Source organism: Acomys russatus, chromosome X, assembly GCF_903995435.1.
Source record: "Acomys russatus chromosome X, mAcoRus1.1, whole genome shotgun sequence".
Classification (NCBI taxonomy): domain Eukaryota; kingdom Metazoa; phylum Chordata; class Mammalia; order Rodentia; family Muridae; genus Acomys; species Acomys russatus.
In genome coordinates, this window is record NC_067169.1 from 59954563 (window position 1) to 59969045 (window position 14483).

At 35.7% G+C, this 14483-nt stretch overlaps 1 non-coding gene across 1 annotated transcript; it reads left to right on the forward strand.

Annotated features, from left to right (window-relative positions):
* The first annotated feature begins 1859 nt into the window (after positions 1-1859).
* Positions 1860-1990, forward strand: LOC127186072 (small nucleolar RNA SNORA17). The gene has a single exon (XR_007830322.1). It is a non-coding gene; the product is annotated as a small nucleolar RNA SNORA17 (small nucleolar RNA).
* The last annotated feature ends 12493 nt before the right edge of the window (positions 1991-14483 follow it).

Sequence of the window (14483 nt, forward strand, 5' to 3'; positions counted from 1 at the left end):
CAAATGATGTCATCTCAATTCTCAAGTATATATATTTGAAAAAAAAAAATATATATATATATAATTTACAACACTTAGTTTTTAATCCTTTTTTATCACCTTAGTTTGTATTGGTGTCATTGTTTCCAATTAATAATTTCAAATACGGATATAATTTTACCAGGATATAAAAGGTAACCAATTTCCTTTCTTGATATATAATTATCTGTGGCACAAAATAAAGATACCATATTTTTCGTAGAGAATTGCTTATCTCAGAAATTTAATATTTAGTTATTTTTTCACATGAAACACTCTGGAATAAGATATACTTGGAGAAAGAGAGTTTCTGTTTAATAAAATATTCGTGTAAGGTAGATTTACCCTTTCTAATTATGATTCAGTGATTCATAAGACACATCTGGCATGAAAATATGAAAAGAACTTCCAGAATTGCTGAAAATATTTGCAAATCACGTTCTTTACAAGTACCTGGCATATAAACTGTATAAGAAATTCCAAGTCACAATGAAAATAAAAGTGCAATTTAATAAAGAAAAAGAGTTTGTGCATAAATTTCTTCAAGAAGTCTAAGATGTGGTGGTATCCTTGTCATCTCAATATGAGGGACACGAAAAGTAGGAGAATTAGTAATTCAGTGTCGTTTTTCATTACCCACTAAGTTCAAGACCAGCCTGGGCTATATGAGAATCTCTCAAAACTACATAGACATCAAATGTAAATGTGTTTTAGTGTTTGTTCATCTTTTAAAATATTTTGCTACATTTATTTATTCACTGTTGTAGGATCACTGGTAGATCACACGTAGAGAGATAAACACAAACTGGGATAAGTTTTCTTCTACCATGTGGATCATGGGGATTGAACTTAGGTCTTCAGGCTTGGCAGCAAGTGCTTTTACTGGCTGAGCCATCTCACTTAACTTAGAAAACAACTTTTTTAATGGACAAAAATAATAAAAAAACCATAAAAACAAGCTAAAATCATACTAAAATATTTTAGCATCACTATGCATCAGGCTAATGTAATTCCAAATTATATTAAAATGTTAATTTGTATCCACCAGCCTGACTATTAAAATGATAGGAATAGCAGACTACATGAGATATGAAGTAGGAAATGGAAAAAATGGAAAGAGTCTTTACTTGGGGCTAGGGAAGGAGATGACAAAGTAACTGTAAGAATGTCTGAAAAAGTTATACGCAAACAAACTAATAACCAACAACCTAAAAATCTATAATACACAAAATTCTCTCTCTCTCTCTCTCTCTCTCTCTCTCTCTCTCTCTCTCTCTCTCTCTCTCTCTCTCTGTGTGTGTGTGTGTGTGTAGACCAAAAAAAAAATCTAACCTATACTCTGATGCCTTCTTTTAATAAGCTTCCTTTTAAATTGTTGTCAAAGAGACTCTCAAAAGTATCACAGACCATTAGTTGCCACACAAGATTGAGAGTATGACCCCAAGTACAAGATACAATGTATTCAGACAAATCTCAGAGGCCCCTGAGGTATAATTGACCTAAAAGCTTCTTCCATGAAGACTATCTTGCAAGAGACCAGAAAGTGCCATGCAAGTTTCCAAAGTATAGATGCAACTAAGACTTATATAGGAATAATAGCTATGAAAAAAAAACAAAATAAAACAAAACAAAACTAAAAACAAAACAAAACAGCAATACCCAACATGGTACAACAACCTTAAGGATGCAGTAGTGGCATGGACACCTTGTGAGTATCCAAGCTCCTCAATTCACCTTAAGACTTATAGCAAGAGGAAAATCATAACTGTTACTCCAATGTAAATATGCAGAGATGTAAGCCACAAAAATTTTGCATTTGTAAAGTAATTGAGAATGTTCACTCTGACTCTAGAAGTGCTGTAGGTATAGCTACTGTGTCACATGGGTGTCAATAGCTGTAGAGAGGAGATAGGCTATGTCCATGCTCAGTGTTCCGATATATGAGCACCTGAATGATTAGCACCCTAACATTCCTTTAAAGAAGCAAGCCTGAAACAAATACCAGTCCTGTGCCAGGGGCACAGACAGGGAGCTAGCCTAAGTGGACCTGTCTGTACCATGCAGGACTGGGAGTAAACCAGATACAAGAAGGACCCAGCCTGGACCTGAGGACACCAGAGTAGGAGTGGGGGCATTGATCATGAGATAGACAACCCTTGCATGGGGCCACTTGAATTGACTGGGCAAGAAGTGAGCCTGAGATGATCACAGACTGGCACCATGAAGCCTGGATAGGCAGCTAGGCCGAGACGACCACCAGTTTGGCACGACAAAGACCTGGGGTGGCGAACTGTGGCTGAGATGACCCATGGTCAGTGTCATAAGCACAAGTGGGCCATAGCACTCCTGAGATGACTCACACACATAGAGATCTCAGGTGCCTCTAAGTAGATCAAGTAAGAGGTGGAGAAATGGAAGAGAAAGAGAAACAGAAGACTATGGGCGCAACAAAGAAAGGCAGAACCAGAGACTCATGGGAGCAGCCTTATGTGAGTAGTTGCTAATACCACATGGGAGTCCTGGCCTATGCTGCCACCAGGGGCCACATCTGAGTCCATGGCCCTGAAGCAGCAGGGATCTATTACAACAAGTGGTGTTCCTCGGCTGGGCCGCCACCTGGAAACAAGATGATGTCTGAGGGCTATGCAGAACCTGCCTCACCTAACACCTGGTGTGTGGGGCATGTGAACAGGAGAGCTGACCCCACCTCCAGCTGGCTGTAGTACTTAGGAGAGGGGCCCTGCACATTGAAGGAGTTGCAGTGGAGCTGGCTCCCAAGAATATAAACATGGGAGAGTTGACAGTACCACTTGGCTCCCATGCGGTGACATGTATTAGTGAGAAATATGCTCTTTAACCCATAGATCCTCATCATCTGTGGCAGACAGGAGACCTGGCCTTTGAGTCATGAGAGGAGAGGAGCTAACCCTGCCCCTCATCGGCTGTAGCACTCAGTTGCAGCATTTTGGAGAGTGGTCCCACACCACCTGGGCAACACAATAGAGCTGACACTTATGATGGGTGCAGGGATGAACCATTCCAGAAGGGGTGACCATAGGAGAGCTGGCCCACAAACTTGGCTGCAGTGTAGTGACTTAGGTAAGGGAGAGATGACCTGCCACCTCACCGCTTGCTACCTACTGTCAGCAGGAGAACTGATCCTGAGGTCATCAGAGGGAGAGAGCTGACCCTGCTCTTCACCTGATGCATCACTTGTACCTCTCCTGGACAGCACCGTAGAGCAGAGCTGAATGTGGAGCATGCAAATGAGCTGATCCTGAGGGCGTAAATGTGAGAGAGCTGTCCCTGCCTCTGATCTGCTGGGCAGTGGTTCGAGTGAGGGAGAGATGTCATCCTCCCTTCACTTGTCCCTCGCCATATATGACAGGCTGGAGAGCTAGACTCGGGGTCATGAGAGGGAAAGAACTGGCCATATTCCTCACTAGTTGCTGTACTTGGGAGAGCAGGCCTTTCACTACACCTGGGCAGCAGAGTAGAACTGGTCCTGGTAGTGTGGGATCTGGTGGGCCAGCCTTGATTGCATGAGAGTGGGAGAGTGGGTTACTAAAGAGCTCGTATACCTCTCAGGCCCAGAACCAAGCCTTTGAATTGGTCCACTGCAACATCTAACCCATCCATGAACTGCTGAATTACATGAAGGGACCATCCCTACAGATGCAAACCTATAGGATCTCTATGACACAGGGCAACAACAAGATATCTGAAAGGAGTTCCAATAAGGTTCCACTATAGATAAAGTATCAGAAGCTAAAGGCCTCATACCAGACCAACAAATCATTGCAATGAACATTCACAAAGAAATGTTGGTAAAAAGGTACACTAGGGGATACACTGTGACACAGTACAACTTCCACAATGAGATTTTTTTTTTCTCTGTTGGTAGGGAAGTTGCAAGGGTGGAAAGTGGATACAAGACGAAAGGGAGATGAGCGAGATTGGAATGCCTAATGTGACATTCACAAAGAACCAATAAAAAGTTAAAAGAATGTCCACAAACCAGCATGCAGATACACTATACTCTCCATGAAGGTTTAGCTTAGCAATAGTCATCACAAAAGTTCTGGGCCCTTCTAGGCATAGATGTCTCAGGAAGCATAACTTGGAGAGATACCTAGTAAGCTACAGAAAAGCTGCCAGGATCCTGGTAAAGAGTAGGTAGAGCACAGCACACTCTCTTATGTGGAGAGTGGGAACTGACTCTGACATGAACTCTGGTGCCCCATATTTGACCACTTGCCCTTGGTGGAATGGCCTGGTGGCACTCAGAGGAAGAGTCAGCAGGCTACTAAGATGAGACTTGATAGGCTGTGACCATATGGTGGGGGAAGAGGTCCTCTTCTGTCACAGACCTAGGGGAGGGGAATAGGGTGAAAGAATGAGGAAGGGAGGAACAGGAGGATACAAGTGAGGGGTTAACAATAGAGATGTGATCTGAGTAAATTAATGAAATACAAATTTTAAAAAGGAGTAAGGAGAAAGATAACTATTGCACTGCAGGTTGTATAGACTAGAGTAGAAACATGGCACATAAATCTCAAGCAGAGATTCTTCATTCCATCCCAGAGTGAGCAGGTTAAAGTATATGTGGAAGGTAATACTCTTGCCACTTTTTAGCAAAATAACAAGATAGGGAAATGAAATATGCTCAATCTTATATGGTCTAACAAATGGAACTAAGTTTTCTCAGGCAAAGACTGTGAGATGATCATGGAAAAAAACATAATCAAAAAATAAAACCTCAGATCCATACAGAAAGAACACAATGTATTAAAGTTACATATAGACAGGAATACACTTCCCCTTCTTCCTCAGCTCCTCAGACATTGAAAACTACCAATGGGAAATAGGATTCCAATGTCACCAGAAGGAAAGCTTCACTGGTAGGTAGGAGTCTCAGACTGAGATGCTCATACAGAAAGCTGAGATTAACACAACAAAAAGACAAACTGATGTAAGTTATTTGGATAATTAAGACTAACAACTATGTCATCTCTCTGTCTGCAGAGGCAGCTGCAAAAAAACCACAATCAAAACAACAACAAAACCCTCACATACACCAGGAAGTTATACTGTAAACATAGACATACTAAGCAATGATATTTAAATGGTAATAAAAATTTCGCTACCATGAAAAACTGAGGACTGGACAGATACACCCTTGAATTTTACAAAACCTTTAATGGAAGACACCCATGCTTCTGAAGCAGTTCTAAAAAATAGAAAAAAGAGAATAATATGAATGTTTTCTGTGGTGAACAAGTCCTACTCTTATAACTAAACTGTAAAAGACAACAAAATAAGGAAACTATTGTAGTATGTATTTTGTTTATTCATTTGATAAAATACAGAACACAATTGACTTGACAGAAACCTTCATTTTCACTCACAGTTTGAAAGGAGAGTTATTCATTGCTTAATGTCCTAAGTGGCGGTTACCTGGTTACACTCAAAATTCAATTAATAATCAGGAAGTAAAGAGAGTTGTATACTGGTGCTCTGCATGCTTTCTTCTTCATGTTCAATATTGAACCCTAGGCCATGGACTGGCACCATGTACATTCAGGCTGAGTGTTTCATCCTCAGATAAACCTCTGGAAGCATCATCATAAACATATCCAGAGGAATGTTTCCATATTCATTCTAGTCGTACTAAAGTTGACAATGTAGATTACCAATCACAAATAAAGACCAATTTTCCTAACACAAACTTCACTTTTCACAGCCAAATACATACAAGCCAATTTCAACAGTGTAATATCAGACACTAAAACAGAGTTTGTGGTACTGCAGAGATGCAAACTTGGTACAGTATATTAAAATGTAACTGGATCATTTTGTACAAATATAAACTAACTAAATGTAATAGAACACATAAGTAGATTGGATAGAAACCATATGGTCATCTCAATATATTCAGAAAAGGCATTTGACAAAGTTCTACAGTTCTTGCTGAGATATATCATTACTAATCTATGGATAAGATAAATGTAACTAAACAGAATAAATAATATATATTAAAATTCTATATAACATTATACAAATTAGGAAAAATCTGAAAGCATTTTATGTATAATTGGGAGTAGAACAATGATGCACAATCTTTCTTCTCTTGTTTAATATTTAGCTTGCAGTATTACCTAATGCAATAATACAAGAAAAATAAATAAGAAGGCTATGTATTGGAAAGGAAAATGTCAAGAAGTGATCCTGTATTTAAATGACTCTAAAGGTGACACTCAGAGGAAGAGTAAGCAGGCTACCAAGAAAAGAACTGATTGGCTGTGATCTTATAATGGAGGAGAAGGACCCCTTCTGTCACAGACCTAGGAGAGGGGATGAAGGAGGAAGGGATGGGGAATGGGAATATACAAGTGAGGGGATAACAAATAAGATGTAATATGAATAAATTACACAATGTAAATGTACACTTTCATAAATAAAAGTAAAATAATGACATTTCCAGGAAGATGGATTCAAATGAGGATCATTATATAAAATTAAATGATCAAGAGTCAGAAAGCTATATACTATATATTTGATATTCACTTACTGAAAGATATTAGGTTTATATATACACAGGATTCTCTCTTTCAATGTGTGTGTGTGTGTGTGTGTGTGTGTGTGTGTGTTTAGGTCATAAAGCTAGAAAGTAAAGTATGAGAAATAAGAGCTTAAAAAGAGAATATGAGAGAATAGAGAGGAATAAAAAGAAGGAAAACAATACATGTTACATGGAAATAAAAGAGTAGCCTCTTTGAAGGAGGAAAGTGATCAGCATGAGGGAGAACAGAAATAGAGGTGGTCAGTGGGGAAAAAGATTAATAATAATAATAATAATAATAATAATAATAATAATAATAATAATATATGCCTATGTATTTATCTTTTTTGACTATATTCATAGTCACATGAATATTATATATTATGGGGGCGCTTTCAGCAAATATGGCCATTTGGACCTCCTGTGTTCGGCTTGACAAAAACCTCTCCTGCTCCCTCTCTTTCGGTGACCACTTGGAGACCTCTCCAGGAGACCTCCTGTCTTTAGGTTTCTCAATAACCAGATATAGATCTGTTTCACCTAGGTTAGCTCCTGTCCTGCTGTCCCACGCTTCTTGGAAACTGCCAGCACAGGGCTACCTGACCATGAAGGGAACATTGTGCGCTATGTAGCAGCAGGGGGCTGACCTCGCTCTTACTCTAGCTCCCTCTCTGCCCCCACCCCACATTATGCCTTGTGCTTCTAAGCAACCTGAGAAAAATAAAATTTTGTCAGCTTGATCAGATTCTTTGACTTTCTGTCTGTTCCTTGTGTCTCTTGTCCCCCCATTCTCTCCCTAGGGGTCTGTGGGTCTCAGTGGACTGTCTGGTGGGTCTGGACAATATAAATGTTCATACATATAACTTTGTGTTATCTTCAAAACTTAACTAAATCCTAAGTATTTTTAATGATATGTAGTTTTCCATCAATTGAGAAAAATTCTTTTTAAATGTGTTAACACTTGGATACACATTTGCATAGAAGAGGCACAAGAAGACTACAAGAAAACAAAGTCAACTAGCCTAGGCCCATGAGGGCTCAAAGAGATTGAACCACCAACCTAAGTGCATGCATGGACTGGACCTAGGCCCCCTACATCTACAGAGCTAATTGACAGCTAGATCTTCATGTGGGTCCCTCAGCAACTGGAGCAGAGGATGTCACTGACATGGATGCAGTTGCTTACTACTGGATCACTTCCCTAGCTGGGTAGCCTTGTCTGGCATCAGTGAAAGAGGATGCACTTAGTCTTGATACAAACTACAGGATGGCACTTGGAGGGTGCTTATTTCTCTGAAAAGAAGGGGAGGGGTAATGGGAGAAGAAGATGGTAGGGTGGAATTGAGGGGGAGCAAATAAATAAATTTATTAAAGAGAAAAAATGTTTGAACATTTGGATAAACATTTGCACAGAAGAGGCACATAGGTTGCCAGTATACATATCAAATGATGATTAACATTGCTATTCAAGAGGAAAATGCAAACCAACCACACAATGAAAGATACTTTTACTCATAATTTTTATTTTATTAGAAATGATAACAGATGTTGACTAAGATGTCAATAAACTAGAAAAATTATCATTTGTTGATGCACATTTGCTACAGCCAACTAGGGAAAGCAGTTTGGTTGAACCCAAAGCAATAGAGTTAGGATAAGGTACAAGAATTCTACATTTAGTTACCTATTCTAAAGAAATGATAATGTATGCATCTAGCATTCTTTGGAAAAGTCAAGAGTGGAAACCGCTAAAATACTAACCAAAAAACAAATAAACACAATATCGCATACATCTATAAGATTATATAGTTCATAGTAAAAAGGAATGAATTTATGTTATACATTAAATTTGAAAACATTAAGGGAAGTAAACTAGGTAAAAATCATAAAACATTTTATATCTATACTTATATACAGTAACTAAAATAGGAAAATGCACAGAAACAGATAATATAATTGATAGTTTCAATGGCTTTGGAAAGCAGAGATAGGATATATAATGTGTTATATGATAAAGGTAATATTTGTACAATATTAGGCATATGGTTATTAACATTGGTTTGTATTGTATGAAAACAATTATTCTCAGTTTGTTTTCTGTTGCTATGATAAACACCATGATTCAAAGTAATTTGGGTAGAGTAACGGTTTATGTGGTTAGAATCAATGTCATTCATCCCAGAATGAAGTCAGGACTGAGTAAACACCATGGAGGAATTCCTTTTTTTTTTTTTTTTTTTTTTGGTCTAATCAGCTAGCCTTACTTATTTATTTATTTACTATTATTTAAATATTTGATTTCTTTATGTTTAACATTTTAATTTAATTTCTTTGAAAACTTTGTACATAGGCACTCTATCCATATTATTTCTTCCTATACCTATCTCCACCCTCCAACTCCTCCTTTTCTTCCTAAATTGGTTGTCTCTTCTTTCATTATTATTGTAATATTTACATAAAACATACTAAGTTCATTTAGTACTGCTTGTAGGAACATATGTGCAAGGGTGACTACATGGGAATGGACACTGGAAGAATCTAGTTCTCCCTTTTTCAGCAGCCATTGACTTCTTGTAAATCTTCATTTAGTGTCAGGATCATGTGGATTTCCCCTGTTCAAATTGGCATATTTTCTAATGCTATCATTCTGTTCTTGTTCAGGAAACTATATTATTGAGATTTCATGGGTACTTTTCCTTGTTATGAATAGGGACTGACTATAGCAACAAGTGCCCTGGGTCTCTGCTTGTGCACTCTTTCTTTTCTCTCTTCTAAGATTTTCTCTGAGCCTTAAGTGTAGGGGATGCTTTGCAGATGTTTTTGCAGAGGTTGAGTATATTACAACTTTTTACTCTCTGCTCTTTTACCTGTTGTGCATATCTATCTTTCTTTTACAGCCAAGGCTCACCTGCCCATCGATGGCACCACACTCAGTGGGTTGAGCACTAATCAAAAAAATCTTCAAAAACTAACCATGGGACAACTGGATGGAGGAAATTTCTTAATGGAGATTCTATATTCCCAGGTATATCTAGGTTTGTGTCTAGTTGACAAAATCTATTGCAGTCACTATACTATATTTTATGCCTTGTACATTTTACCACAATAACTTTATAATAGATGTAATATGAAAACTGAAAATTACAGTTAATAAAATTTAAACAATAAATACATGTATGCAAAGGGAAAGGAAGACATAACATTTTTAGTTCAGAGGACTATCGATTTCAATTTAAAACTTTAAGAAGCAGCATGATGCTATATGCTTAAAAATTATACATATAGACAGTAGAAGATATCAAGTGTAATAGTAATATTTAAGTACATTAAATGGATGATTATGAAGAAAATACCAGGGTATTATGAAATGCTTATAGTATACTCTAATTCTTATTAGCAGCAATACATTAAAGATTAATGTTGAGGAATTTGTTAAAATTTACATTTGTTTAATGTTTTGGGAATTAACTCTAGTGCTTCACACAGTCTACAGAATTGCTTCATTGGCAAGCCACAAATATAGCCTCAAATTGATGTTTTTTTTTTTAATTTGGTGATTATTATTATGGCCAATAATTATAAACCTAGCCTTCTAATAGATATACCTCACTTATATGTGCTCTAGAGATATCTATGAAAGCTTAACTGTATACTTATTTAAAATGTTATAATATCCTGTACTAGACACTTATCTTTGGGATTGTGACAAAAGCAAAAGAAAGAAACAACTTAACATAAGAAAGGCTTATTTTGGCTCTTATGTTCTGAACTTACAATCTATCTTAGTGGGAAAGGCATCACAGAGTAGTTTGATCTATGGCAGTGGATATATTAGGCATAAAATAGCTTACATAATTGTAACTAAGCAAGCACAGAATAAGTAGAATCAGGGACACCTATAAACTTTAAAGGCCCTGTCTTAGTGAGCTATTATGCCATTGAGTTCCCATCTCCTAAATGTTCCACAACTTACTAAAGAAGTGCCACCTACTAAGGAATGAGTATTAAAATATGTATGGGGAATTTTATAGTCAGGCTATTAACAACTCTTATGGAAGGACATAATGTCATATGCATATACCCAATGGAAGATGAATAGAGACATTTACAAGTGATTCCAAGTTTATTATGTTTCTGTTGTTGTGATAAAACCATAACAAAATAAGCTGGAAAGTAAACATTTATTTGGCTTATATATCCTAAAACACAGTTGAAGGAAGCCAAGTCAAGAGCTAAAGCATGAACTTAGAGGAAAAAACTAAACCACGATGATGGAATGAATGCTGATTATTGGTTTGCTCAATTTCTTTATGATATCTTTGAAAATTAGTTGCCACGGTGATGTAGCACCTCCGCCATATCAATCTATGAACAATAAAATACCCCCACTTGCCTACAGGTCAATCTCACTGAAGCATTTTCTTAATTGAGATTTTCTATTCTCAGATTACTCTAGCTTGTATCAACTTCACCAAATATTAGTCAGTACATCAAGTTTCTAACGCTGTTGGTAAACTAGGAAATAATGACAGAAAATAGACACCACCATCTATTAACTTTAAAAAAATGGTAGAAAGATTATTCAACTGATATAAGAAAATCTTAACTAACTTACCATTTTTCTCTTGAATATTATTCATTCTAGATTCAATGAAATTCACATGTTAACAAAAGATAAAGACAGGAAGTGTATTAAGAGAAGCTAATCTTTTTAAAAGAATAGATGTTTCTTTATATCAACCACTTTATCTCTCTTTTTTCATCTGAGTAGGTACTTCTTTAATCAGAAGATATACACTTTCATAAACATAAAAACTAATATACATGTTGCTTCATTTTTTATCTCTGCTCTCCTAACTTTTTACACAGAATGCAGTTAGTCACAGTAACTATGTAATGAGGAAGCCTTGTTTATTTTATCTTATTTAATTTTTGTCTAGAGAAGTCTAAAATGAAATTCCAGGGAGCTGGGAATTATTTGAAGATAAATATGAAGACATTTTCAGAAAGTTATCTTATGGAAAGGAATGAAAAATTATACACTTGGATGTATAAGCTCCTGGGCTCATTATTAACTTGATTGCACAAGAAGATATGACCTAAATATCATACTAAAATGCGGTAAGAACTAAACTTATTTAAATAGGCCACACTCCAAAGCCAACTGTGAAGACACACTTTTGAAATGAGTAAATCCTTATAGAAGATCTTCATGAAATTAAAACTTTTAAGTAAAACCATATTAAAATAATTTATGCAGAAAAGAAAAATTGCTTTATACTGCATATCTAGTCAGCATTTTATAATTATATAGTGATTATCCATATTATTTTTAATGGTTAGCAAAAGTTCTGTTTTTATATTTATTTCTTCCCTACATCCATTTTAACTATTCATGGAAAATATAAAGAACCCTGAGAGAGAACTAATTTTAGTCATTGAACCATTATTTTTGGAATCATAATTCTACAGCAAACAATGAGTGTTGTGACTATGATAATTGCCAGGGTTTCTTAAATTATGCTTATGGAGAATGAGATATAATTCTGCACACAGTTCATTGGAGTTCATCCTCTGCATGGGTGCTATAATTGACAGTTCATTTGAGACTCAATAATATCTACATTTCCAAGTGAACTCTATGACAAATCCTTTGGAGAAAATTTACCTCTTTTTTGTGTACATATCTATGTTTTTGTAAAGATATTTTGGAAAGAAACTCAAAGCAGAAAAGATTCTTTTCAACTTGTCAGTGAGTCAGTTTTATTTTAAAAATGGAAAAATGAATGGGCATTCTACTGTTTGCCTGCAGAACATGGCTTGAAGCATAATTGACCTAGTATATATACAATTCTCAGATAAAATAAAAACAAGTGTGCATGTATTTATGAGGAAAGAGGCTCAGTGTAGTGAGATGGCTAGGATTGATATTACAATCTGAATACTATATTATATCACTAAAAATGATAAGTCTTCACTAGAAGAAAATGATTAAGTAAAAAACTTAAGGAGATTTGGGATTAACTAAGGCTATAAAAATAGAATCAGTATATATTGAGATGAATAAAATATTCATAAAATATAAGACAAGTAACTCAGCTATCAATATTATGTATTTAATATGCTTATGAAAATTGTGGAATAATTTGAGTTACAACTAATCTTGAGTGTTTTATTTTGTGTTATTACAGAAAATGCTTTGATACAGCCTCAGAAAATGTAGCTTATTATCAAGTGTTTCTTCAAGGAGAACTTAGTCAAGAAAGTAATCCATTATATATTGCTTCACCTGAAACTTTCAATTTTCTTGAATACATTAGTTTCAAGAAATTGATAAGTTTGTAAAAATATAATCAATAGGAAGAATGAGATCCTATTCAACCTATAAGATTTGAGATTAGCAGCATCAATGATAATGCTGATGACCTTAATCTTCACTCTTGGAACATATGGGATGCACTTTCCTTTGAGGCGTAAATCATTAAAGCCTTTGCAGTAATTCCAAAGTTACAAATGCAACAATTGTATATTGATTTTGTCATTAAGCCTATGCATTCAGTTTCATGTCAGCTTCTGATTGTTGTACCTGATGGTGAAGCAGGTTGACCTTTTGCAGAAAATTAACCTTTTGTACCACCAGGTACGTCCAGAACATCTGTACACCAGAATACCCAAAGAAAAGAATAATGTGTATTAGTTGAAAAAAACTCTCACATATCAGATACTTTACCTGAATAATAGAATTATCTCCTAAATGTGAAAATAACTGCAAGTAAGACTAAATGTAGATAACATGCAGGTTTATGTAAATACTTATCATTTCTTTCCAACACTGGTAATATTTTATACTATATTTTCTTTGTTTAATACTCTGTTATGCAATTTATTTCAAAATACGGAGGAAAATGGTCCACTCAAATTTTGAAGCACTTTTGGGGAAAAGCCAGAAAATGGTCTTTGACAAATATTTCTAGCCATGTTGTATCATCAGACTAGCATAAAAGCTTAAAACAAAGATACATGGTATCTATTTCTCAGAGATAGTGGTTTTAATTACCTACAGATAAACTATAGCACACCTTTTTTCATATCTATCTCAACTGAAAGTGCTGATCAGTCAAAAATGACATTGATCAAAATAAGCCTAATTTAATCTGTATTATCTATAAAAAATTTTTTTAAAGTAAGCCAGGGAATTATTTGTCCTGTGCCTACCTTAAGTCCCTTCCTTCTTTCTGAGATGGTGAAAACCGGTTGAGTTGAGAAAGGCCAAGAGATTCATGCAGTACCTCTCTGGATGTGTTTAGAAGTTTTTCCAGGATTAAGTGCAGAACCTGAATATGTGCAATGTTATATCACAAGTTAGACAAAGCAGGCTGGAAAAAAACAGCTAGCATAGGTATTTTCCTCTTGCTCTACTTCTACGATGTCATTAAGTGAAAACCTCCCTACTCATGACTTCCTGTTGCCATTGTTTTCTGTTCCTCTTGGCTTCAAAGTAATAAACAGCTGATTGTGAAGTAAAATTTCTGAAACAATGACATAAAATAATTCTTATTTTAAACATTTCTTACCTTAAGATTTTTTTGAAAAAATGAAGAACAGTTATGAGTAGTGTTGTTAAAAAACAAATATTTACTGATATCTTTAACATCATAGTAAACCATAGTTGTTTAAGTTCCATTACAAACGATGTAGATTAGATTTTCCTATCTGGAGAGATTGTGTCCCATACATCACAAGATAGTTGCAATTTATAGCTAAGGAACAAGGTAGAGGTTAATGGATGAAAGACCTCAGGAATTAGACCTCAGGAATAATTTAGATGTGAACTAAACTGGTATAACAGGACTCTACCTAAAGATACACTAAGATGAGCAATTCTTTACTTAGTGAATAATAG